General features: G+C 41.9%; 1 protein-coding gene across 1 annotated transcript in view; it reads left to right on the top strand.

Annotated features, from left to right (window-relative positions):
- Positions 1 to 27,750, top strand: part of CYP71 (cyclophilin71) — an 80,470-nt gene that overhangs the window by 28,221 nt on the left and 24,499 nt on the right. The window lies entirely within an intron of this gene.

The following is a 27,750-nucleotide window of genomic DNA, read 5'->3' as shown; positions in this document are numbered from 1 at the left end:
CTTCGTTTGAGTATGAGTTTGGTGCTTCACGTTCACCTTCACACTTTCCATCCTTTTCTCCCGCTATGATTTGGGCCTCTATTGAATAATCACTAGAAGAAAGGCTAGTAGATGGAGTATTGTTTTCCAAATCAAGATCATAATACCTCATTAGAGCCTCCATTGCAATAGTAGCTTGAGAAAACATTAGAGCATTTAAAGATGGAGTAGTTTGAGTCATCGTGAATCAACACATGACATATAGTGTAATAAAAAAATAAACTACGCAAATCACGATAGCCTCATGTAACTCTTTAGAAGAGCACCGACTTTGATACTATATGTAGATACGCTAGGGTTTGCAAAAACAAACATTGAGTGTACGGCGACGACTAAAATATGGACAACTCAAATACAAATGCAAAAACGTAAAAACAGAAATCGCAAAACACAAAATGCAAAAATATAAATAAAGAAGAAAGAGCACTTTGAAATGAATGGATAAATGCTGCAAATGAAGGAAAGAGTGTACATGATGTTCAAAGATAGAGCTGTCCAATAGTTGATGACTCTTGTGGGAGTAAGGTTTGGGGGTAGTGGGAGAGTGACCTCTAGTGGAGATAGATCCTAAGGGCACAGTTGGAGTTGAGATGATGTTGAAAGTGGAAGTGCAGTAGGCTGGAAACCTAATGTTTTATTTGTGAATATGGGGGTCACATTGCAAGGGACTATCCCAATAGGTACCAAGCTGGAAACTTAGAGAATGAGGGAGATTCTAAGGGTAAGAAGCCCAAAATATTAGTGGGATTGGTGCTCGATGTTGTTAATGATTAGCCCAGTGATGATGCTATTGAGTTGTGCAGAGCACAGGGCAAAATTAGGTATCAGCACGTATGGATATTTTTTGATAATGATGCACGAGCCAACTTCATCTTTGTAGACATGGCAGTTCGTGAGGATGAGATGGGACCTATGGGGAAAGTTGGGATGGCATGCAAATGCCATGCAGAGCCTATCACACCTCTCATTGGAAAGCTTCGATTGCATATTCAAGGATATGTGAATAGCGAAGAGTTTTCATTGCTCCACTTGAGGATTGTGATGTGTTGGTTGTTATGCCATGGTGACATTGTATGCACGCAGTGATTGATTCACGTGCAAAAGAGATCACTACTCAACATAAGGGAAAGACTCTCACACTTGATGTAAAGTTGAAAGGGGAATCTATCCTTCTTGTATTTGCATTTGCTATTTCTAAAGTAATGAAAAATTATCTTTCAGTGTACTTGGTATTTACTAGGAATAAGGATGATAGTGAGAATATTGGGAATATGTTTAAGTTAGAAGGATCATATATCATTTTTGAAAATGTACGGTGATTGCTTCTCTCAATCACTTCCAAGGTAGTTATTACCTTAAAGGCATGAAGATCATGGCATAGATCTTATCCTTTGAAGTAGCCCACCTAATAAGCCACTCTACATGGTCAATGCAGCCCAATAGGAGGAGATTATGAATCCGGTGAATGAGCTGTTAGAAAAAGAGCTGATTTAGCCTAGCTTATCTCCTTTTTATTCTCCAGTGCTTTTGGTGCAAAAAAAGGATGGTTCATGGCATATGTGCTTTGAACAAAATCATGATAAAGAACTGTTTTTGATTCCTTGGATCTATGATGTTATGGATAGATTGCAAGGAGCAGCCATATTCAGCTATATAGATTTGAAAAGTGGGTATCATTAGATAGGCATTAGACTAGAGAATGTGCCTAAGACACCTTTTAGGACATCTTTTGGGTTGTATGAGTTTCTTGTTATGCCTTTTGGACTTACGAATGCTCTTGCCACTTTCAATTGGATGAAGGATCGCACCTTTAGGCTACATAGAGGATTTATGGGCACTTCCCCTAATGACATGAGTGTCTATTCAAAGAATGAGGCAGAGCATAGAAAACACTGGGACATTGTGTTTAATGAATTGCATAAGCATAAGCTGGTTATGAGTGACAAGAAAATGTTAGCGTTTAGCTTTCCTTGGACACACAGTTTCAGATTTGAGCAGTTTTGCAACAGTTTCTCTAGGCAGTCCATGTGGATTCAGTCCAAACAGTAGGCATCACAGAGTGCAGGTGCCACATGGCACAATCGGTCAGTTTGCTGCAATCGGACAGTACAGTCGGACAGCTGCTGTTTATGCAGCCGATTTGCATTATTTTTGGCCTTTTTTGTGGCCTATTTATTGGCCTTGACTTTAGTAGTCTCCAACAGTTGTTTTCATAGATTTCAGGTTGCAAACTGTGGAGATTGCCCTTAGGGTTAACGGAGACTGAGATCTTCGAGGTGGAGACATACACAGATATTCTCTCCGCATCTGTGTATATTTTTGCATCCTTATACAACATTCTTCACGGTAAATTTTCTGCGTTTTATTCTCTTTCTCTCTCTCTCTTCTCTCTCGATTCACTTGTTGGTTTGGTCATTCGCTTCCGCATTGCTTCACTTTGGCATGGTATCACAACATTGAAGGATTGACCTAGGGTGGATCCATCTGAAGAGGAGATTTTAGCGTGACACAAGATTGTGTTTTGAGTGTTCAATAATGAGCACGAGCAGAAGTAGAGAGCACGCACATCAATCGAGGTGTTGAACAGAGAGAGAGAGAGTGAGAGTCAATTGATAGGTGTGTACCTGTGGTGTACTTAGGTACGTTACACTTACACTCGGTAGGGTGAGTTTACATATGTGAAGTAATATTTACATGACAGGAGATACACGGGAGAGCGTAAAGGGCCTTTACACCCAACAACCTTTCACTTAAAGGTCCTAAGTGAACGAACTCCTACAAGTCTAATGCAATGCTCATGTTGAGCCTTTGCAAGACTTTTAGTGAGAACGTCTACAGGGTTATCCTGTGATTTGATACACGGGAGAGCGTAAAGGGCCTTTACACCCAACAACCTTTCACTTAAAGGTCCTAAGTGAACGAACTCCTACAAGTCTAATGCAATGCTCATGTTGAGCCTTTGCAAGACTTTTAGTGAGAACGTCTACAGGGTTATCCTGTGATTTGATCTTAGTCAGTGTGACTAGACCATCATCCAAAACCTGTGTGATAAAATGATACCAAACATCAATATGTTTGGTACGTGCATGAAACATGGCATTCTTAGCCATGCATATAGTGTTCTAGCTATCACATCCAAGTACAAGTGTTTTGGTGGGCAGCCCAAAATCCTTGACCAAATGACCAAGCCAAATTGCTTCTTTTGAAGCTTCAGTGGCTGAAATATATTCAGCCTTAGTGGTAGAGAGTGCTACTATCTTTTGCAATCTAGAGCACCAAGAAACTGCCCCACTAGTCAAGGTAAAGATGTACTTGCTAGTAGACTTGCGAGTATCCAAGTTACCTGCCATGTCTGCATCACAATACCCCTGCAAATCTAACGTACCCTTGCCATAGCAAATACATTTTCTTTGTGTGCCCTTAAGGTACCGCAATATACATTTCACTGCTTTCCAATGTGCTTTGCTAGGATTTGACATAAACCTACTCACAACTCCCACTGCATAAGCAATGTTAGGTCTAGTGGCAACCATAGTATACATGAGTGAGCCACAAGCTGAAGCATAAGGAACACCCTTCATAGAGTTGGTTACCCTATCATGTTTTGGGCAATTTGCCTTGCTAAGCTTAAGATAAGGTGGAAAAGGTACACCAAGAGGCTTAGCATCAGCCATAGAAAAATGATCAAGTACTTTGTTGATGTACTTTTCTTGTGAGAGAAATAAGAGCTTCTGCTCTCTATCTTGTGTCACACGCATGTCTAAAATATGTTCAGCTGCACCCAAATCCTTCATGGAAAAGGTTGAATTCAATTGTCTTTTCAATGCATTGATTTGGCTTTTATGCTTACCAGCAATAAGCATATCATCCACATAAAGCACAAGTATAATAAGGCTTCCATCATCAGCCTTGTCAATATATAAGTAGTGATTTGCACTACTTTTAAATCCATGTGAGAGCATAAAGGCATCAAACTTTGTATACCATTGTCTAGGAGCTTGTTTCAAACCATACAAGCTTCTTTTAAGCTTACATACCAAATGCTCCTTTCCTTGTATAACAAAACCTTCAGGCTGTTTCATGTACAACTCTTCTTTCAGATTACCATGTAGGAATGCAGTTCTAACATCCATTTGATCAAGTTCAAGATCCATAGATACTACAATGGCAAATAACACTTGAAGAGTCGTCTTTTTGACAACAGGAGAAAACACTTCTTGAAAATCAATGCCCTCCTTTTGTGAATAGCCCTTAGCCACAAGTTTGGCTTTGTATTTGGGTTTGCCATCTATACATTTGATTTTATAGACCCATTTGCTAGGAATGGCTTTCCTATTCTTGGGCAATGTAACCAAATCCCAATTATCATTTTGATACAATGACTTCATTTCTTCCTGCATAGCTAGCTTCCACTTTTTCTTTAATTCACATGATAAGGCCTCTTTATACGTAAGAGGTTCACATTTATCTGTAAGCAAAATGCAGTCCAAAGAGGGATAAAATCTTTGTATAGGTCTTCTGACATGTGTAGACTTTCTTACACAATGATCTATATTATTAGGTAATGGATCCACATCCGAGGTAATGCCAATGACCTCATTGTTTGGCTATTGAATTGCATGTTCAGGTTGTTGTAATACAAATTCAGGCTGCTATAATTCATTCTTAGCATGCTGATTTAGGTGTTTAGCATCCCCTTGCTGCCCATTTTCATGTGGCTTAATAATGATACGTTGATTGTCATAATCAGCATCAAAAGGAGCTGAATTTTTAGTGGCTGATGGTTGCTCAAGTGATTGATCATACTAAAATTTAACATTTTTTTTGTTTTGAGTCATTAGATGTGACATTTTTTAGCAACTTTGATTCATTAAATACCACATCCCAGTTGCGTAGCACCTTTTTCATGCTTGGAACCCAAACTCTATAGCCCATTTCACCTTCATCTCCATAACCCATGAAGATGTCTCTATGAGATTTCATGTTAAGTTTGGTTGTGCTATCAACAGGTACATGTACATAGCATTCGCAGCCAAAGACCCTTGATTGGTCAAATGAAGCAAGTTTGCCAGACCAAACCTCTATAGGGATGCTACTTTCAAGTGCATAGTGTGGAGATCGATTGCATATATGCACCACAGTTTTAAGTGCCTCTCCCCAAAACAATTGCGAGAGATTAGCTGTGGATAACATGCACCGAATCTTCTCACATAACGTGCGATTCATTCACTCAGCCACACCATTAGATGATGGATTATAAGGAGCTGTAGCTCCTGCTTAATCCCATTGACACCACAAAACTTATTGAATTCTTTAGATATATACTCTTCCTCGTTCTCTGTTCTTATGCATTTTAATTTTAAACCCTATTGAGTACTAACCAATGCATAAAACTTTTTAAAGGCGTCCAATGCCTCACTATTCTGCTTAAGCAAGTAAACCCATAGCTTTCTAGAATGGTAATCTATAAAAGACACAAAATAACGAAAACTGCTATGAGTTTTTATTGGCATGGTGCATACATCAGAGTGGACTAAATCCAAGATACATGCCTTTCTAGAGGCTCGAGGAGAGTATGGACTCTTCACATGCTTACCCACAACACAATCATCACAAAAGTCAAGCTTTGAATTTTGCACATCAACTCTTCCAAGTGAAGAAAGTGCTTGCAAATCCTTTTGGCTCATGTGTCCAAGATGCTTATGCCATAACTCCATGTGTGATTGTACTACAGCAATTGTAACAAACTTTCCAAGAAGTGCCTTGCAATAGAGATAATATAGAGTCCTCTTTTTACCACCTCTAGTGACTAGCATAGACCCTTTTTGCATTTTCCACGTTCCACCACGAAAAGTAGTAAAGTAGCCTTTGCTGTCTAGCTGCTCAATAGAAAGTATACTTTTCTTGATGCTAGGTATGTATCTAACATCATGAAGGATCAATTCTTGACCATTTTCAAGGGCCAAGTGAATGGTGTCCATTGCTTTAATATCACATGCATGATTGTTACCAAGATAGACTTTTCCAAGGTTACCTTCTGGATAGGAAGAAAACACTCCAAAATGGAGTTACATGAAAAGAAGCACTGCTGTCAACAATCCACGATTGTGACAAACCATCATGAGCTAACAACAATCCACGATTGATCCTTCATGATGTTAGGTATATACCTAGCATCAATAGAAAGTATACTTTTCTTGATGCTAGGTATATACCTAATATCATGAAGGATAAATTCTTGACCATTTTCAAGGGCCAAGTGAATGGTGTCCATTCCTTTAATATCACATGCATGATTGTTGCCAAGATAGACTTTTCCAAGGTTACCTTCTAGATAGGAAGAAAAACACTCCAAAATGGAGTTACATGAAAAGAAGCACCGCTGTCAACAATCCACAAATTGTGACAAACCATCATGAGCTGACAACAAAGCATTTATCACATCCGTTTTAGTGATACACATGTCCTCCAATGTCATAGCATGTGTTTTGAAAATGCAACCAGCTCATCAGCATCTTTATCCTCTTCTATTTCCTCAATAACAACACTAGATACCGCATTTACTTTTTCTGTCTCTTTAGGGGTAGAGCTACCATCCTTGTCATTCTTTTTGCTTTTTGCATTAGCCTATTTCTTACCTTCTTGTTTCTTTTTAAAGTACTTGCAATTGGATTTTTTGTGCCCTTTGCGACCACATCGATAACGAGTTATATCCTGCTGTTTTTCCTTGCTTTTGCTAGGATTTTTGTTCTTATTTGCAACATTAGATCTTTTTTAAGTTCTTCCTCTTACATTGTAGGCTGATCCACTATTTTTCCCACTTGCCTTGCGTCTAATCTCTTCATTGAGGATAGAACCATGCACACCATCAAATGTCAAGTTGGGGTTATTGCTCAATGACACAACCAATGCTTCCCATGAATTGGGCAAGGTCATGAGTAAGAAGATAGCCCTCAATTTAGGATCAAAAGCTGGCAAGTCTGCATCCTATAATTGACTCAAAATACCAGTGAAAGCATTCAAATGCTCGGAGGCATGCTTAGACTCATTAAGCTTCAAACTGACCAACTTTCACATGAGATGTACTTGATTGACAGGAGTTGTATTCTCATAAGTAGCCTTGAGTTTCTTCCAAACTACATAGGCAGTATCAAGCCCCTTTATATCAACCAAGTTATCATCTATGAGGGCCATTTTAATGTAAGTAATGGCCTTTTTATTCATTTTAGCCCAATCCTCATCTAATAAAGCAACAGAATTATGTTCTGCTAAAGCATCATCACAATCCTTTAGAAAGAGTATACCTTGCATACGATCTTTCCAAAGATCAAAACCATTGCCATCAAATTTACGAATCTCAAAGAGATTCTTTGTATCAGATGTAGATGCATTGCCAGTAATCTTCAGCAATAAACAACTGCAATAAAGGGCTGAATGCTCTCGGCCAATAGCAAGGTTGCTGAATTGTATCAGCAAGTAAAGACTCTTGTATTTCCAAGGTGTCCAAGAAGCAAATGTTTAGCTGCAATTTCAGTCTCAAGTACTGATTATAGCATATACACGAATCAAATCTAATACATTTGCATTAATGACAGCTCCCACTTCAATTATACATCACCATAATGCCCAAATGCAATGACCCAAATGTTGTATTTACCACTGTTTCATTGCATAGTGAGTATTCAGCAATACATATACCACGAGAAGCTAGCCTTTTTCAGCATTTGAAACATCCAAAGCTCAAAAAACTCCCATTGAGTAGTGAATCTGCTGCAAATTTTACTATTCAGTCTCAAATCAACTATACATCACCAATGTGAAAAGCCCCAAAATTTTTGCAGTGAATCTACCCCAATTGCATCAATACATCTTCCCAAGCATCAAGTGTAGGCAATGTTGCAGAAATTTCACAAATTCTGAAAAAGCCCCAAATTTTGGGGTCCAAGAGTGCATAACTTTTAAAGAAATTGGCTCAACCAAGCAAAAATTTCACTTGCATTTGAGAATCCCCAAAATTTTCGAGACCTATGCACTCAATGTCTGCAATTTATGGTCAAGAAGTCACTGAAATATGTGTGCGGCACCAAATCTAGGAAAAGCTCGAAATTTCCAGGATTAAATCTACACAGATTTGTGTTCTGTGCTTGCATGTGTGAACACTTGGAAGAGAAGGAAGTAAAAAAAATTGAAAATTTTGGACTTATTAAAAAAAAAGAGGACCGTGAACTTGCTTGTCAGTTCGTCCAGCCCTGTGTGCCACTCGTATGACCTGTTTGTCGCGTGGCCTGGTCCCTGTCCGGTGTCTGTTGATCGGGCCTGTTCCTTGTCGATTGCCCGCTCACCTGTTATCTGCATCTATCCCAAAGCTGTTGCCTGTTACCTACGATTGCTTCCTGTGAGTTGTGCGACTTCTCCTTGAGACTCTAGTATGCGGCTATTACCTGCACTTGTCGACTGTAAGTGTTGGCTATTGCCTACACTTGTCGACTATGAGTGTTGCCTGCGTCTATCAACTGCGAGTGTTGCCTGTCACGTCTACCAGCTTGGACTGTCGAGCTCTGATACCAGTTTGATGAGCATGAGCAGAAGTAGAGAGAGCATCCACATCAATTGAGGTGTTGAACAGTGAGAGAGAGAGAGTGTGTGTCGATTGATAGGTGTGTACCAGTGTGGTACACACAAAGAATAAAAGAATGTATTTATACTGAGGGTACGATACACTTATACCCGTTAGGGTGAGTTCACGTGTGAAGTAACATATACACGAGAGATACACGAGAGAGCGTAAAGGGCCTTTAGACCCAACATTCAAGTGCGAGCAGGGTGGCTACGCATCAGAACAAGGCTGAGGTGAGCGTGGGCGTGCAAGAAAGGAGAAGATTTATTGAAGCTGCTACTGGCTTTTGCTGTTAGAGAAGGAAGAAGGTTGTGTTTTGGGCCTTGAAGTGTGGATTTTACATTTTCATCGCCTTCAGCCAGTGATGAAGGAGTGGGATGAGCAGAGACGAGTCCCAGCAAGCTGTATTTTCATAGTCAGAGGGGGTTGTTTTTTGTGTTTTGTGTAGGCATTGTAGGTGAATATATCTTCAGAGGCCAAGACAGAGTTTCAAGCGATCATGGACTGGAAGGTGCTTGTCTTACCAGCTATTCTGTTAGATCAAAAGCTCGATGGCAAGAACTACCGTATCTGGTGGGTCATGATGCTTGCCATTTTGGAGTCTTATGATTTGGCAGAGCTTGTTACGTAGGGTATTAATCGTCCTTCTTCATATAAGACGAGTCTAGACTCTCTTCCAGTGTGATAAGGTGGATTTGGCAAAGGCTCAGGCACATTGGGATAAACTCAATGCTCTCATTTACTTGTTTTTATTTCTCTCATGTACTATAGTTGTTATCTCTCATATTGAGCATTTGACAGTGGCTTGGGAGATATGGCTGGAGCTTGATTAGATGTACAATCGGATGACTGCCATGAAGTGAGTTTCTTTGGAAGTGTAGATGTGGACCATGAGTGTCAACAAGTCATCTTCCACGCGGGAGCATATCAACAAGCTGAGGTAGCTTTAGATGCAAGTTCAAAACGCAGGGAAGGTGATCACTTCTAAAGACATGGCTATAACTCTTCTTTCATAGTTACTACCCGATTTCAGTGGTTTTTACTCCACCTTATTGTTTCAAGGCAGTCTGAGACTCTTTCGTGGGAAAAGTTGGCTCCTATGGTCTTGGACTAAGAGGAGCAATTGAAAGGGACCAATGCTTCTAAATTTGAGGCCTTGGTTGGTTAATCCTCTTAGAAGAAGGGGAAGGACGAAAAGAAGGAGGAGGAGGACAAATCCAAGAGGGACAAAGAAAAGGAGTCTACTTGTCATATCTGTGGCAAAACAGGTCATTGGAAGAAGGATTGCCCCAACAAGGAGAAAAAGGAGAAGGAGAAGGAGAAATCTTCAAAGGATTCTAGAGCGGTGGCTGCTTCCTCATCAGTTGCTTTCCTGCACTTGTAGGTGGTTGAGGATTGGCCCTTAACAACTTTTGATACTGCGTTGATGGCCCTATACTCTCGGGAGTAGATTGTTGATAGTTGTGTCTCCCTGTGCACGACTCCTTCAGTAGGTATTACTCATTTGCAACCTTCGCATGGCCAGATTCTCATTGGTGACATTTCGTCTCTTTCTATACAAGGACAGGGCAACAACATCTTATTCTAGATGGATGTGGTGGTGCCCATATCTTCGAGGTACTTTATGTGTCGGCCTTGGAGTACCATCTACTTTCGGTGCACAAGATTTGTGCCCTCAGTCTCTTGGTCAAATTTGATGTGGATTCTTTTCGGATTCTTGATCGAGGATCAAGACATGTTCTTGTTGAGCTAAAATATGCATTACTTGTTGATTAGCCTCTTAAACAGTCCCAAAACACACTAAAAATGCTCTTTTAGAGTAAAACCCTGAAATGGGGAGCGCTTTAGGGTTTAGGGTTAACCCTAAAACGGGGAGTGGTTCGAGAAAGCTCAGTGGAAACCCTAATTTTTGGGGTGCCCTTCCACATCTATAAATAGACAGGCTGTCCCCATTCAGCTATCATCCTTGTTTTGCAGGTTATACCAGTCCACACACCCTCTGCTGTTGTTGGCACCTAGTTTTCCAGTTTCGAGGACTTAAAAATTTGATGCTTTGCTTATGTTTAATTGACATTTGATTAAAGGATTAATCAAATGTGCAATTAAAAGATGCACATGTGAGGTGCAAGCTACTTTCTCATAGTTGAAGACCGAAGGATCCTGTGAAAAAGATCGGTGTCAAAGGCAAAAGTTGTAACAAGTTACACTTGTTAGATTCTAGGTGAATTTTGGTGTCAGTTTGCCCCCTAGGACCATTAATTGGCCATTAAGTGTTAGTGGTGACAGTAGGGACTAGGCATTAATTAATGGATTAATGCTTGTCCAAGGGTCAATTAATGCATGGGATCACTTTGGGTTGCAAATGGCCTAGCCAATTAATTTTTGGATGGGCAAGGTCAATTTTTTGGGCATGGATTAAGGGTTGAATTAATTTTCATAATTAATTAATTCTAAAAATTAATCAAATGGCTGGAAATTACTGAAAATGGATTAAGAAAGCTGCCACTTGGCAAAACTTTCCTATGTAAGTGGGGGAAAGGCTAAATAGGGCTGAAGGGAGAGGGAAATCTCATTTTTTCATTTTGGAGCTGTTCGAAAGAGGTGTTGGATTGTTGCTGCCAGATTTTGCGGCCAATTCCCAGCCATTGGAGACCATTTTGGTGATGGAGATTGCATATTCTTGACCTTGGGAAGCTGACGATTGCTGCTGATGCACTTTCTCCTGAAGATCACAGTCTCTGATGCTCCTATTGTTGTTGGTGCATCCGTTTGGGGATGGTACAGCAGGGCAGCAACTGATTTTGATAAGTTCTTTGCGACAAATCTCAAAAATTTCTCTCTCTACAGCATTCTCTCATCTCCTTCAGCCTATGCTCAGCCATTCTCAGCAATTCTCAGCCATTTTTGGTGGGTTGATTTGTAATTTCTGCAGTAAACCCTGATTCACAGCAGAAATTAGGGTTTAGCAGCCACCCTGGGATCCGTGCTAGAGTTTGAAGGCTCAAAGGATTGAAATCAGCAGTTGATAATTGAAGATTATTAAGGGATTTCAGGAGCCAGCCCATCTCGAATTGATTTGGGGCAGCATTTGGCCAGCCAAGGGTCAAATTGGAGAAGAAGTCCTGGGTGAAACAAGGGGTAAATGACCCAAAAGGCTTGCTGGACATTTATGACAGCAAGAGCAATTGGTTAGCAGGAGGAGATTGAAGAATCTCAAGTTGTACTCCTTCCAATTGAATGAAAGCTAAAGAAATACCGCAAGGGGTGCTAATTTTGGGGCCAACAGGGTGTCTACTGTCCAAGAATGTTATGGTTAAGTGTGTATTTCATTTTATGTGCATTTATTTATTGCTGTAATTAACTCTTAAATCAGGTTATCACCACCCATTCCAAGAAGGAAGGCTGGTTTCATGGTTCCATTGCCGGGATATATCAAATCTCTTGATTTGGTGGTCCCGAGGCACCTGATTGCAAGCCAAAGCTTTGTGCTAGTGCTAATTTTTGTGGTCAGCTAAGAAATTACAGCAACATGACTTCATACAGTGAGATGGAATCAAGCAGTGATGATGCCTCTCAGTATGGACACTCTCATGGGAATGAAGGAAATACAAGGCTCTTATGATGGACAACAAGCTGAAAATGTTGTTGTTGGGCAAGATGCAGGGCCTTCAAGCCGTCATGAGGTAGATGACCAGCAAAGTGAAGAGGAATTTGATGACCAGTTCAAGAATCGGATGATGACAGTAGCAAATCTCTTTGCTGAATTGGCAAAGGATCCTCAGTTTACCCGATTTTTGAATGCTCCGAAGAAGGACAACAAGGGCAAGAAGAAGAAGTCAACTTCTACACCTTTGGGACAGCAAGGTGCACCGAAGGTAGTGCCAAATCCTTCACTCGAAGCTCCTAAAGAGGCCAATGAAGCTAAACAGTTGGTACCTATGGGGCAAGGAATGCAAATGCAAGGCCATTATGGAAGTGCCAATCCAATGGATTTTGGACAGCCGAGCATGCATGCTATGATGGGGCAGCCAGGATACTCTGGCGGTAGTATGATTTTTCATGCAATGGTTGGCCAAGGGCCGCATACGGGAATGCATGGCACAAATCCCTATGGTATGCAGCAGCCAATGCATGGTGTGCAAGGCCCATTGTATTCGTGTATGGCTGGAAATGTGCAAAACCTTACGTATGGTAGCATTGGCTTGATGCTTGGGGCACAAAGTGGAATGTTTGGCAATGCATCTGCACCCCCGAAAGCTTATGGGGCCCAAGGAATGACTGCTGGTCATCCAAATGCTTCATTTGGGCTTGGTCATGATGTAATACAACAAATGTACCCTTTTTGCAGCAGCCTGTGTATGAGAACTTGACTCCCAAAGGGGAAGCAAAAGATTATGATGAGGGTGGAAAAGCAGTGAAGTTTGAGTCCTTCAGTGGTGCACAAGATAGGCTGAAAGTTTTGACCTTCATTCAGCAGTTTGATGCAGCCTATTCAGGGGGAAACTTCACTGAATCCTCTAAGATTCGAAAGGCAACCACTTTCTTGAAGGGGAATGCATTGCAGTGGTGGTCCACGCTCTTGATGCAAGGTAGAGCACCGTCAACATGGATACAATTCAAGCAAATGTTTGTATCTAATTGGTTGACTAGTACCTTTGAGGTGGACATCATGACAGCTTGGAACAAGCTTGATGCAAAGGAATGCAAGAATTTAGAGCAATACAATTAGAAGTTTTGGGATGCATTGCTGCCCGTCACTTCTTATCATGCCATACCCCTTCATGAGCAAGTGGAAAAATATGTATGTGGGTTGCCCAAAGGAATCAAGGATTTTTGCATAAAATCCACCGTGTCTAGCATGTCTCAGCTTATAGAGACTGCTGCTACAGCCGATGCTTTGCTGCGTGGAAAGGATTCGCGCTTCCAAGAGAGCGGGGAGGAGTCGAATAAAAAGTTGTTTAAGGCTGAGAAAAGGGGCATATCTGAAAACCAGCCTGAAAAGAGGCCAAAACAGCAAAGAAAGGGCTCGAAAACATTGGCACAACGTAGGGAATTGATGGCTGCAAATAAATGCTTTATTTCTGAATAGGAGGGTCATATTGCAAAGAACTGTCCCAATAGGCAGCAAGCTGCAAAATTAGAAAATCAGGGAGATCCTAAGGGTAAACGGCCCAAAACATCAGTGGGATTGGTGCCCGATGTTGTTAGTGATCAGCCCAATGCTGATGCTATTGAGTTGTGCAGAGCATGGGGCAAAATTAGGGATCAGCATGCATTGATCTTCTTTGATAATGGTGCACGAGCCAACTTTATCTCTACTGACATGGTAGTCCGTCTAGGCATCAAAGAGGATGAGATGGGAGCCATGGGGGAAGTTGGGATGGCATGTAAGGGTCATGTAGAACCCGTCACACCACTCATTGGAAAGCTTTGGTTGCACATACAGGGATATGTGGACGGCGAAGAGTTTTACATTGCTCCACTTGAGGGTTGTGATGTGTTGCTTGTTATGCCATAGTGCCACCGTATGTATGCAGTGATTGATTCATATGCAAAAGAGATCACTATTCAACATAAGGGAAAGACACTCACACTTGATGTAAAGTTGAAAGGGTAATCTGTCCCTGTTGTATCCGCAGCTGCTATTTCTAAAGTAATGAATCAAAACCCTCGCCTGTTTCTTCTTTTGAGGTACAGGATCCGAATGGCTTTGCGTATGTGAACTTCAATAGAGGGGGCTCACGAAGCAGGCGAAATTCAGATACATCTACAACTTCTGTTTCATTTGAGCATATTACACACACTTCTCACTTCCCTTCCATCCCATCCTCTTCTATATCACACCTTGATCATCTCTCATCATCTTTCCAAAATCTTGGATTACACTCCACGTCTGCATCACACACCCTAGGGGTTGGATCTACCATCTCCGCTCCTAGCACCTTTTTCTTCTCCACCCCATTCTCTACCTCTTTGCACCATGGTACTTCGTTAGGGGGAATGCCACCCTTTAACACAGTGCCTCACATCTTTCAGCAAATGAGCACATCCATCACTCTTGGGTCGAGTGTGATGGGCATCCCCCTCACTATCCCCAGCTTCACATCTCCCATGACCACTCATACGCAGGGATTTTCATCCTCAGCTTATGGTGCATCTTTACACTCTCCTTGGGTTACACCTATGCAGGGCTTCCCATCTTCTGCTCCTCGTGTTCCCATCCCACCTCATTGGGTTCCTCATATGGCTACCATGCCCATGCCTAGTCAGCCCATCCCTACCTATGGATCTACCTTGCACACTATCCGCATACCTGGTGGGCACTCTAGGGCCCATTCCCAAGTGTACTCCACTCCCCCATCCTACCCCCACTATACTTTTTCACACTATCCATCTCCGAGCACTACCACTCCTGTTGCAACGGCCAATAATGCCATCACGGATAAGACACGTTTTAACGGGTCAAATCTCACTACTTGGTCGAATTTCATGCAAGAAGTGTTTGAGTCTCAGGGTCTTTGGGACCTCGTCATTGGTCTAGAGTCTATGCCGAACCCTCCACTAGCTCACCTTGACTACATCCGTCAATGGAGAGTCCGTAATGCTTCAGCCAATGTTGAGCTGATGCAGGGATTGCTTCCTGAGTTTCACTCTGAGTTGCAGTACTTCCCGCTTGTATCAGAGCGTTGGAGTCACCTTTTCGACCGCTATGTGGCTCGTGATCGTACTCGGCGTATCAATCTCGACTTTGAGCTTCAAGAGTTCTCTCTTAAGGAAGGGGATGATTTGAAAGTCAAGTTGGCTGACTATAGGCGGTTACTTGCCGAGTTCGCCACTACTGGCTCTCCAAAGCCAAATGACGATCAGGTTACCTTCTTCTTGAATAAGTTGCCTGTAGAATACTTCAATTTCATTCAATACATCATCTCCCAACCTCGATTGCCAACCTTCTACAAGTTTGAGTGCCAGTTTTTGCGTTACGCAAGGTTGCATGATCAAGTCTACAAGAAATCCTCATCATAGCCTTATTTAGAGCAGAGGAAAACCACCAGTGGTAAGAACTCGCTAGATGCGAAGGCAAGCCAATCAAAGGGTGACTCCTCTTCCTCTGATGGAACCAAAGAATCAAGACCTATCTGGCAGCAACTCCCTAACAAAAACCGGTTTTGCACACACTGCTAGAGAGCATGCCATGTGGACGAGGAATGTCGCTCCAAGGCCCAAAGTCTTGCACCTAAAAAGCCTTAGCAGACCGTTGCGACTTTACAGTCCAGTGGGGCTACGCCTTCTGCTGCTGCCCCATCTGCTCCTCTAGCCCTCACAGCGACTGCTGGACATGTGGCACCCAGACAGCCTCAGCGGCCATCCTTCTCTACTCCTGAAGGATTGGTTGATTGGTCTGCAGGTTCCGATCTCGTTGCACTTCATGCATCTATCTCATCTTACTCCCCACCTTATCAGGCGTTTCCTTGGTAGAGCCTTGCTACTGGACGTATGCGATGGTGGCCACCTTCTTAGACTAGCATGTCTCTAGGTCCTTTCGGATATACTAGGTCAGTCTAGCATTCATTTTTCACACTCTTAGAGTTGGGCCCATAGGATTTTTGTCTCTATATTTAAGTCCTACCTAGGCTGGAGACTTGGGTTGCGTGCCGTTTCTTCATGGTTTCATCATCCTTGGAGTTTTGCTCTTCTATCAACGTGGAGGCTTCCCCTCCTGCGGTAGATCGTGCAGCATCTCCCTTGATGCTATCATGGCGGTGACTTTTACCTAGCTCCTCCAGCTGGGATGCTTCCTCCTTCTTTTCATTCCTTATGGTTCTCGGCACCATACGAAGACCGACATCAGGCTCCTCTTCCTTCTTCAGCATCTATATCCAGGTTGAGAGGGGGTTCTTACCCTTCTTGGTATTCTATAGGCTTCAGCACTTTGTCTTTGACATCGGCTTCTCTCCCTTGTTGTACCTTACCCTTTGCATTGCATGATTTCATCATCTTTGTACTAGGGCGCTTGGGCAAGTGAACAATTTCCCCATGAGGAACATTGTCCAAGTGGCACCTACTGCATGAGCATTCTTCAGCATGTAGCATACTTTGCATCTCATTGTGCAGAGCACCACTTGAGCGGATCCTAAGCTGTTTCCACCGGCGGCTCTTGTTACCACACCACCATCCTTCTTCATTACATGGATACCTCATCATCTATTTTTCCTCGTCATTGACACCTTGAGTGGATGGGTTAGCTTGTACTGTTTTGTGATGTGGTGGGTGTACCCTCTCTACTCCCATCTCTTGGGTCACTGTTCCTCCATCGGCCGCATCCCATAAAATTTAGCACACTTATTTAAAAAAAAACACACACACAAAGTTCAATGTGGTTCCATCCACCTTTGTAGGACTTGGTAGGCCACTGGGCAGCCGATGTGCACCCTTTGTCCGATGCCCTGTTCTCTCTGGGGTGACTACTTGGATTCCCTTGATAAGATAACCATCGCCTCTGTAGTCTTGGTAGGCCATTGGGCAACCGACGTGCATCGTTTGTCCGATGCCTTGGCTACTTTGGGGTGGGACGCCTTGGGGTATATCAACATCACAATGGTTGGCCTAACCTTTTGGCTCAGTTTTGGGCCTGAGAGGGGGTATTGAGCATAAAATATGCATTACTTGTTGATTAGCCTCTTAAACAACCCCAAAACACACTAAAAATGCTCTTATAGAGTAAAACCCTAAAATAGGGAGCGGTTCAAGAGAGTTCAGTGGAAACCCTAAAACGGGGAGCGGTTCGAGAAAGTTTAGTGGAAACCCTAATTTTTGGGGTGCCCTTCCACATCTATAAATAGACAGGCTGCCCCCATTCAGCTATCATCCTTGTTTTGCAGGTTATACCAGTCCACACACCCTCTGCTGCTGTTGGCGCCCAATTTTCCAGCCTACAGCCCGCCTCCATCTGTTGTCCAGCCATCATCGACTGCAGCCACATCATCTTCAGCCTGTCCATTGCTGTAGTCGACAGCTCTCAGTTGCTGGCGACTGCTCCAAACTATCCCAGACTGCTGTTCAGCCTGCTGTCCATCATCTCCAGGGTCAGCCAACCTGCGTTTTCAGCATTGTAGGCCCTGATACTCTTAGACACTGTTTCAGCTTGCTGTTTACAGCAAACTGTACACAGTTTCGGGCCCCCGATTGGTGGTACACTGCTGTGTTTACCAATTTCCAGCCTTCAGACTGCTGCGTTTTGGTGACCAGCCTTCTGCCATTCACTATTCAACACTCCTACACTCCGACTGGTGGTCACAGACTTGGGATTCGAATTCGGTGGACGTCACACTCCGACATTGCTCTGCCCTTGAGCACATTGTACATTCTTACAGTAATTTACAGCATTTATTCACTTCAGAGTTGTGTTCTCTCTCTCCCTTCTTCTGTTTGTGTTTGAGTTTTGAGTTTTGCGTTTAGGGTTTGAGTTTTGCCTTCTGTGTCTCTATTTGTGTCTTTGTGTTTCTGTCGTGGTTGTACACTCTGTGTGTCCTCAGTGCAAACCCTAGCAATCTTCTTAATAGTTCTTTCTTTAGGTTATGAGGAGAATGGAGTCTACAAGTTGTGGTCTTCTTCTACCTCGACTTCTCTTTTTCTTACCTCATAAACTCAGTCTGAGCTTTGGCACGCTTGGTTTGGCCACCTTAATTATGATTAACTTTGGAAGGCATCAACGGAACAACTTGTTCGAGGTTTGCTGGATATTGTGGTGAGCCCACAGCCTTGTGTATCATGTATCTGTGGGAAGCAGACTTGTGATGCTGTTCGATCTTTGTGGACCGATGAGGACGGAGTCCTTCAAGGGAGCTTGTATTTCATGCTAATTGTGGATGATTACAGTAGGATGACATGGGCTTATTTCTTGAAGTTGAAGTTGGAGGCTTTCTCCAACTTTTAGGATTAGTTGCTCTTTTAGGAGAACTAATTGGGTCAAAAACTGAAGACCTTACGATTGGATAAGGATGGAGAATTTGTTTCTAATGAGTTTACTCGTGATCATGGTTTTCACCAGGAGTTTGCCAATACAAACACCCCTTAGGAGAATGGTATCTTGAAGTGAAAGAATCATAGTGTGATTGAGATGGTCTGTATCATGATGGAGCATCGTCAAACACCTCAGTGTCTATGGACTGAGGCTGTTGCTACCGCAGTTCACATCCTTAATTATTTCCCTATTTCCTTTGTTGTTGGTCTGACTCCATATGAGGCGTACTTTGGGTCTAAGCTAGATGTTTCTTATTTCAAGGTTTTTGGGTGTGATGCCTATCTTCACATCTCGAAGACACAACGTGACAAATTTGAAGCGTCTTCCAAATGATAGGCGTTTGTGGGATATAGTTCGCAGTCTCAAGGCTACCGATTGTATGATCCTGTTAAGTGGGATGCCTACACGAGCCGTGATGTTCGGTTTGTGGAAGTTTGAGCCTCAGAGGGGGGTGAGGAACACCCTATTCTTGGAGATCCCAGTGATAGCTGGGTGTCAACGACTGTTCCTTTGGAGCATGTGCCTCTTGAGAACCCTTTTTCGGATGAGGAGTGTAGTTCTTAGCCACTGTCTTCATTGATTGTCCCGCTCGCCGCCGGCGGATCTTTCAGAAACTTCAGTAGATGGAGAGTGACGAGGCGAGATTTGACCTCCTTCTCGTTGGGCTCATGACACTTTTCGTGATGCAAGGATTTAGGGGGGTCCCTAAGGAGTGACAACTGTAGGATGGTCTGTGGCGTTCTTGGAAGAACCAAGCACAGCACATTGAGCTTGTTTATACTAATTATTGTTTGATGACTTGTGTCTTGCAGGATCAGGAGCCCACTCTGTCAAGTAGGCTTTACAGCATGATCATTGGTGGAAAGCGATGGAGCAGGAGCTAGAGTCGATTGAGAGGAATGGCACTTGGTATCTCATGTCAAAGCCTCCTCATAAGGAGATCATTGGAGTCAAATGGGTCTTCAAGACCAAGTATTATAGTGATGGCACATTGGACAAGCATGAGGCCCGCCTTGTTGCTAAAGGTTTTGCACAGCGCCTAGGTATTGATTTCCATGATACTTTTGCCCCTATTGCTTGGATGGCCACTATTTGCGTCGTTCTTGCCTTGGCTAGCCATAGGAGATGGCTGGTCTATTAGGTGAATGTGAAGTTTGCCTTCTTGAATGGGGAGTTGAAGGAGAAGATCTATGTTGAGCAGCCTCCAGGCTTCGGTTCTTCTGATGGTAAGGTGTACAGGTTGTGAAAGGCTCTCTATGGCCTTGAGCAGGCTCCCTGTGCTTGGAATGAGAAGATTGACTCGTTCCTCTAGGAGAGATTAGGATATTAGTGTTCCAAAGCTGACCGTCAATTGTATGTACACACCTTAGGTGGAGGTTGTGTCTTGTTTGTCCTTTATGTGGACAACTTGATTGTGACAGGTGACCATACTCAGATGGTCGAGTAGACGAAGGCAATACTTCATGAGAAGTTTAAGATGATGGATGTGGGACTTCTTCACTTCTTTCTAGGTTATGAGATCTATCAGACTTCGAGGGGGATCTTTATTTCCCACTAGCGGTATGTATAGGAGCTCTTGACTACGTGTGAGATGGAGGGATGCAAGTCTCTTACAACTTCTAAGGCTACCGCTCATTCCGATTCTCCTTTGGCAGATCTACTTGATATAGGCAGTTGGTTGGCTCCTTGATCTCGCTTCTTAATACCCATGTTGACTTATGTTATGTTGTAGATGTGCTAGCCGGGTCCATGAGTGAACCCAAGATGGTGCATTGGTAGGTTACTTAGAGGATTTTGTGGTTGCTACGGGGGACTCTTGATCTTGGGATCTATTATCCCTCTGGTACAAGTGCTATGGATTTGGTACTTATAGGTTGGAGTGATTCAATTTGGGCTGGTGATGTGGATCATTGGAGGTCTATAACAGGTTATTATTTTGCCTTGGGTGTTGGTGCTATTTCATGGAGCAACAAGAGGCAACCCACGGTTGCCCTCTCTTCGACTGAGGTGGAGTATCGGGCGGTGTCTTCTACTACATGTGAGATAGTATGGCTTTGCTGGCTCTTGGAGGAGCTTGGTTGCCCGCAGACATGTCCTACTGTTCTTTAGTGTGACAATGAGAGTTGCGTTGCTTTGTTCAAGAATCCTGTGTTTTATGCTCGAATGAAGCATATTGAGATCCAGTACCATTTCATTCGGGAGAAGATCTTGGATGCGATCATTTCCCTGGTCTATTGCAAGACAAAGGACAATCTTATAGATCTGTTTACCAAGGCGCTTCCTTAGGCTTTACTTCGATAGCACTCCAAATCCCTTAGCCTTCTATCCTGTATAGAATCTGAGAGGGGATGTTAGAGTTTAGGATTCCTTGGACACACATAGTTTTAGATCTGAGCAGTTTTGCAACAAGTTCTCCAGGTAGCCCACGTGGATTTCAGTCCGTACAGCAGGCGTCAGGGAGCATAGGTGCCACAGTTGGCCAGTTTGCCGCAGTCACACAGCTATTGTCCAGTCAGCTGCATTTAATGACCTGTATTATTTTTGGCATTTTTCTTGGCCTATTTATTGGCCCTGACTTTAGTAGTCTCCAACAGTTGTTTTCATGGATTTTAGGTTGTAGACCGTGGAGACTATCCTTAGGGCTGACGGAGATAGACCTTCGAGGTAGAGACATATCTAGATATTCTCTTTGCACCCATGTATATTTTTGCATCCTTATACGGTATTCTTCATTGCAGATTTTGTGTGTTTCATTGTCTCTTTCTTTCTCTCTCTCTCTCTCTCTCTCTCCTCTCTTTGTTCACTCTTTGTCTTGGTCATACGCTTCCACATTGCTTCACTCTGAGAGAAAAGTGAATTATTTTTGCATGAGATTCATTTTTTGGGGTATCTTTTATCGGTTAATGGTATTCGCATGGATTGTGCAAAGGTTGAGGCAACATGATCATGACCACCTTTGAGAAATGTATATGAGATCCGCAGCTTCTTGGGTTTATGTTCTTACTACCAGAAGCATGCATGCAGATTTGCTGAAATTGCATCTCCATTGCATGCTTTGCAAAAGAAGAATGTGTCATTTAGATGGACAACAATGGAAATTTCAGCGTTTGAAAAGTTGAAGGAAAAGATGACTTCAGATCGCGTGTTTGTGTTGCCTGATCTAAGGAAGTTATCTGTAGTCCAATATGATGCATGTGGTAACAACATTGGGACTCTTCTTATGCAAGATGGCCGAGTTGTGGCTTATGAGAATTGGATTCTCTACAGTGCAGAGAAGAATTTGCAGGTTTATGAGAAAGAGCTCCTGGCTATAACTCAAGTATTGTCTATGTGAAAATATTATTTGTTGGGGACTGATTTTACAGTGTAGATAGACCATCAGACTTTGCGGTACTTTTTGATGTAGACAAAGTTATCAGAGAAGCATATGAGATGGGCAAATTTTCTCTCTATGTTTCATTGATGGTAAAAAGAATGTTGTGGCTAATGCATTGTTACGTAAGCCACAAATTTTAGTTGTTAGCATGGTTTATCATACTTAGCTTAATGCCATGAAAGAGCAATATGTTGTTGATTTGGACTTTGGTAATTTTAATGATTATCTTTGCATTGGCCAAAGGCATGGACACTTTGTGCTTAGAGGGGGATTTTCGATGATGCATAGATGACTGTGTGTCACAAAGCAGTTGAGGTCTAGAGTTATCATTGAAAGTCATGCTCCTCTATATGTAAGACACAGAGGTATTGATATCACAATCAAAGGAGTGGAGGATTTCTTTTATTGGCCAGCTATGAGGCATGATATAGAGTAGTTTATTGAGACATTTATCATATGCCAGAAGGTAAAGCATGATAGACAAAAGGTATCAAGTTTGTTGCAGCCCTTGCCTATTCTAGATAGGCATTGGTAGAGCATTGCAATGGATTTTATTTTTGAGCTACTTAGGACCCCTACAGGGAACGATGGGATATGGATTATCATTTGCAGGTTTAGCAAATATACCCATTTCATTTCGGTGAGGAAGAAAATAAAGGTTAATCATATGATGCGATTGTTTTTGTAGCACATCTTTAAGTATCATGGTATGGCAGAATCGATTCGTGAGTGATTGAGACCCTTGGATTACGAGTTTATTTTGGAAGAGTTGTTTGAGAAATATGGATATTTCAATGAAATTTTCATCATCCTTCCATCCATAGACAGATGGTTATTTTGAGGAAGCAAATTCCATAGTGTTGAATCTTTTGAGGTGCAATGTTTCAGACCACAAGACACAATGGAAGCAATATTTGCCATTGGTTGAGTTTGCTTACAACAACACAGTGTACAGTTTCATTGGCAAAGCTCGATGTGAGGTGGTTAAGCGTGGCAAGAAAGTACCACCTATCTTGTAGACTAAATCTTTGAGGTTGATCGTGTTATGTGAAAAACTTGGATGCAACCTATGCAATTATAAAGTATGCACTTTTGAGATCACAGGAAAAAAGCTAGCTAATTGCCATAAACATGCTTTGCAGTTTGTAGACGGTGATTACGTATTGTTGCATTTTGAAATGATAAGGCTGAAAAAGATGAAAGGAAGAGAGAGGTTGTATCTAAAGTTGAGTATGAGATACTATGGGCTCTTTCAGGCATTGGAAAAGATCAACTATGTGGCACATAAGCTGAAATTATCTCCACATTGGTGGATACACAATGCCTTTCATATCAGTATATTGAGGCCTTTTTGTGGAGATGTGCCAAAGGATATATTTGCTGAAATTTAGCTCGAGGTTGAGGAGTTGTATGAGATCTTGGTATCCGAGTAGATCTTGGCAAATAAGAAAAGAAATGTTAGGGTTAAAGTTTCCAGGAGATATTTGGTGAAGTTTCTGAATAATTCACCAATGGATGCAAAATGGATAGAAGAGGATTTTGACAGACCATTCTCAGTTGTTGCAACTTTACCTAGATGCCTTCCTGTTAGAGTCCACTGTAGTTTGGGCTTAGTCACATTCTATAGAGCAGGGGTTCGAAGTATTGCTTGATGCTCAAGGGGAAGGTAGCACTTCCACTCCACTAGTTTTGAATAGCTCTCGTATATAGTGGATCTTGGATCTATTCAATATGCATCCAAGGTACTGTGCTAACAGTATGTCTGCCATGAGGTCATTGTTTTGGTGTACTAGCCAGTGTTAGATGTATGCAAATGAGTATGGTTGTTACTGCAGCTCGGAGACTATACTTTTGCATTAGTTTGGGATCAGTTCATGATCAGTTGGGCATGAGGTTTTGCCTCAGTTTTGAGATCAAATTTTGATTAGTTTCAGCTCAGTTTTTGATCAATTTGAGAATTGTTATAGTCACTTTTGGGATCAGTTTTATATCAATTTTTGCAATTAGTTTGTGATCAGTCTGGGGTCACATTTGCAGCAATCGGCAAACAATTTTCAGATCGGCAAGTGATCAGTTTATGACCATTTTTCAATGGTTTGCAGTTGGTTCCATGGACATTAGTATGCTAGTGAATGCCATTGATAGTTTTAGCTATGGTTTATGTTGAGAATATGCCTTACTATGGTTACGAAGTCAGAATAGTTGAGAAACACGAGTTATGGATCCATTTAATGGGTTTCTAGCAACAAATTGGACTATTTTTTAAATTTATGTCATGTATATGTTGGCTAGAAATTTTCAGCAAGATTAGGGGCATATGGCATGGTTAGACAACCATGGCTAATGTTGTGACTGATGATTAAGTTATTAATCAAATGTGCAAGATTGTTTCACACGTGATGCATATGACAATTATTTCATGGTAATAGGCCAAGGACCGTGAGGATGTAGTGAATGTCAAAGGAAAACGTTGTGATAAGTTATGCAATTGGGTTTTGGTGGTCAGTTTTGACCTTTGGATAGTTATTTGGCTAATAAGTGTCAGTAGTGATACTAGGAACTAGCATTAACTAATTAATTAATACCAGTTTAAGGGTCTACAGAGGTTGGGGAACACTCTAGGTTGTAAACGGCCTAGCCAATTTAATTATGGATGGACACATTTTATTTTGGGCAGGATTAGAAGGATTGAAATTAATTTTCAGATTACTTAATTTTGAAAATTAATTAAATGGCTGAATAATTTTGAAAAATGGGTTTAGAGGGCTGCCACTTGGCACAAATGCCCATGCAAATTGAGAAAACGTTTTTGGGGGTGAGTCTCAACTATTTAGGCAATTTTCAGTTGGTGGGAGAGAGAGAAGTTTGCGGATCATTTTCTGAGCAGAAAAACAACAATTGGCTATAGGCGACAGCCACTAGAGGGCTCCAAGAGGTAGGGGACAGCAAGGAAACATCCTATAGGGGTTGGCGATAGTTATTGAATGCTAGCAATAGCATTTTGGGGGTGCTTGGTAGTAGGTGACTGTACTAAATGCAGGCTAAAGCAGGCAATAACAGATTTTAGGGTTTTTTTGTAAAGAAAATCAGATTTCTCTGTCATCTTAGCTTTCTCTCACCTTCTCCAGTCCTTTCTTAGGAGATCTTAGCTTATCTTAGCTAGATTTGGTGGACAGTAGAAGGAATTTTGCTATAAATTTAAAATTTTTGCAAAAGTTAGGGTTTAATAGCCACCTTGGGACTTGTGCCATCAATAGAAGGTATTGTACATTGAAATCAGTATTTGCAATTTGTAGTATTGTTAGGGATTCGAGATGCCTGGCCATCGATTGTAAATTTGGAGCAACATTTGGTCAATTGGGGTTCAATTGAGCAAATCCTAAGTGAAAATCAAGGGTCGAATTGCCCAACTTGTTTGTTGATTGTTGGACCAGCAAGGGGCTTTTGGATCAGCCAAGGAGATTGTGGAATCTTTGCTTGTAATAAATTCATTGGCAATTGAAGATAAAGAAATATCGAAAGGGACACTAGTTTTGGGGCCAAGCGGGTGGCCATTGTTCAAAAATTTCAAGGTAAAGCGTGCTTTTCAATTTATATTTATTTGTTGATAAAGTGCTTAATCAGGGAATTACCATCCTCTCCAAGAAGGAAGGTTGGTTTCATGGATGGAGTGCAATATGCTTTTTGTTTGATGCAATGTACTGCAATTGCAGGGACGATTGCATGGATTTCACGGCAAAGGTTTGTTACGAAGATTTGAAATTTTGAGATGCGTTAATCTTGCTGATAACATTTGATTAAGTTATTAATCAAATGTGCAACGTTGTTTAGCACATGTGATACAACAGATGACAGTTATTTCATGGTAACAAGCCAAGGACCCTAAGGATATAGTGGGTATCAAATGCAAAAGTTGTGATAAGTTATGTCAATTGGGTTTTGGTGGTTAGCTAGTGTTATTTCTGACCCTAGGATAGTTTTGTTTGGCCAATAAGTGTCAGTGGTGACACTGACTAGCATTAATTAATTAATTAATGCTAGTCAAAAGGGTCAATAGAGGTTGGGGACCACTCCAGGTTGCAAATGGCCCAGCCAATTTAATTATGAATGGGCACATTTAATTTTGGGTAGTGTCAAAAGGGCTTAAATTAATTTTCAGAATTAGATTTATTTAATTGTGAAAACTAAATTAATGAATGAATAATACAGAAAAATGGGTTTAGAAGGCTATCTCTTGCCAAAAGTACCCATGTAAATTGAGAAAACGTTTTTGGACATTGGGTCTTAGCCATCGAGGCAATTTTTAGAGCTAGTGCGAGAGAGAGAGAGAAGGTTGTTGATAATTTTTTGAGCAGAGAAACAACAATTTACAGCGGTGACTGACAGCCATTAGAGGGCTCTAGGTGGTAGGTGATAATAGGAAAATTTCCTACAGGGGCTGGTGACAAAATTTTCAAGGTGCTTGGCAGTAGGCGATTGCATTAAATATAGGCTGAAGTAGGCAATGGGAAGATTTTAGGGTTTTCTCACTAAGAAAATCAGATCTCTCTCTCATCTTGGCTTTCTCTCACCTTCTCTAGTCCTTTCTCACGAGATCTTAGCTTATCGTAGCCATTTGGAGCAGATCTCAGCTAGATTTGGTGGACAGTAGAGGGAATTTTGTTGTAAACTCTAAATTTCTGCAAGGATCAAGGTTTAGCAGCCACCTTGGAATCCATGCCATCAATAGAAGGCATTGTACACTAAAATCAGCATCGGCAGTTTGTGGTATTGACAAGGATTTCGGATGCCCAGTCATCCATTGTGAAATTTGGGACAGCATTTAGTCAGTTAGGGTGCAATTAGAGGAAATCGTGGGTGAAAATTAAGGGACAAATTGCTCAATTTGTTTGCTGATTGTTAGGCCAACAAGGGGCTTTTGGATCAACCAAGGAGATTGTGGAATCTCGGCTTGTAATAAATCCATTGGCAATTGAAGATAAAGAAATACCGAAAGGGGCGCCAATTTTGGGGTCAATAGGGTGCTCATTGTCCAAGAATTTTCAAGATTAAGTGTGCACTTCAATTTATGTTTATTTGTTGATTGCTGTAATTAAGTGCTTGATCGGGGAATTACCATCGTCTCCAAGGAAGGAAGGTTGGTTTCAACCTTGGTCACTCACCTCCATCTTCATTGACCTTCGAGATGTAGGGATTTCTTTGCTCAGGTTATGGTGTGCCATCAGACACTCCATGGGTCATTCCCATGCAGGGATCTCCATCCTCTACTCGACATGTCTCTCTCTCTCCTCCATGGGCTACTCATATGGTCATTATGCCCATGCCCAATTAGTCCATGTCCACATGTGGATCGATTGTGCACACTTCATGCGTAGAACCATTTGTGGAGGGAGATTAATATATTTGTCTCGTTGAGGAAGGGGAATGAGAGTGTGTGTTCTAGACGATTCCAATGGAGGTGATACCGGTCCATTTATTTTTGCCATAGTGACCATTTTGGTCAGTTGGGTAGGCTGACTTGGGCACCCACATTTTGGGCCTGGCCAGTTTGTATACCAATTGTGGCCTCATAGTACATACTCCTACTTATAGGCAGCCTGCCCCCTCACTCCATTCATCCATCAATTCATCTTCTCAGCTAGCCTCCACCACCATCATCATCTCCTCTTGCCTTTGCCTAGCACCCACATTGACACC

Source organism: Lygodium microphyllum, chromosome 9, assembly GCF_053477565.2.
Source record: "Lygodium microphyllum isolate KBCC chromosome 9, Lygodium_microphyllum_v1.1.10, whole genome shotgun sequence".
Classification (NCBI taxonomy): domain Eukaryota; kingdom Viridiplantae; phylum Streptophyta; class Polypodiopsida; order Schizaeales; family Lygodiaceae; genus Lygodium; species Lygodium microphyllum.
This window is presented reverse-complemented; position numbering and strand designations above follow the sequence as displayed.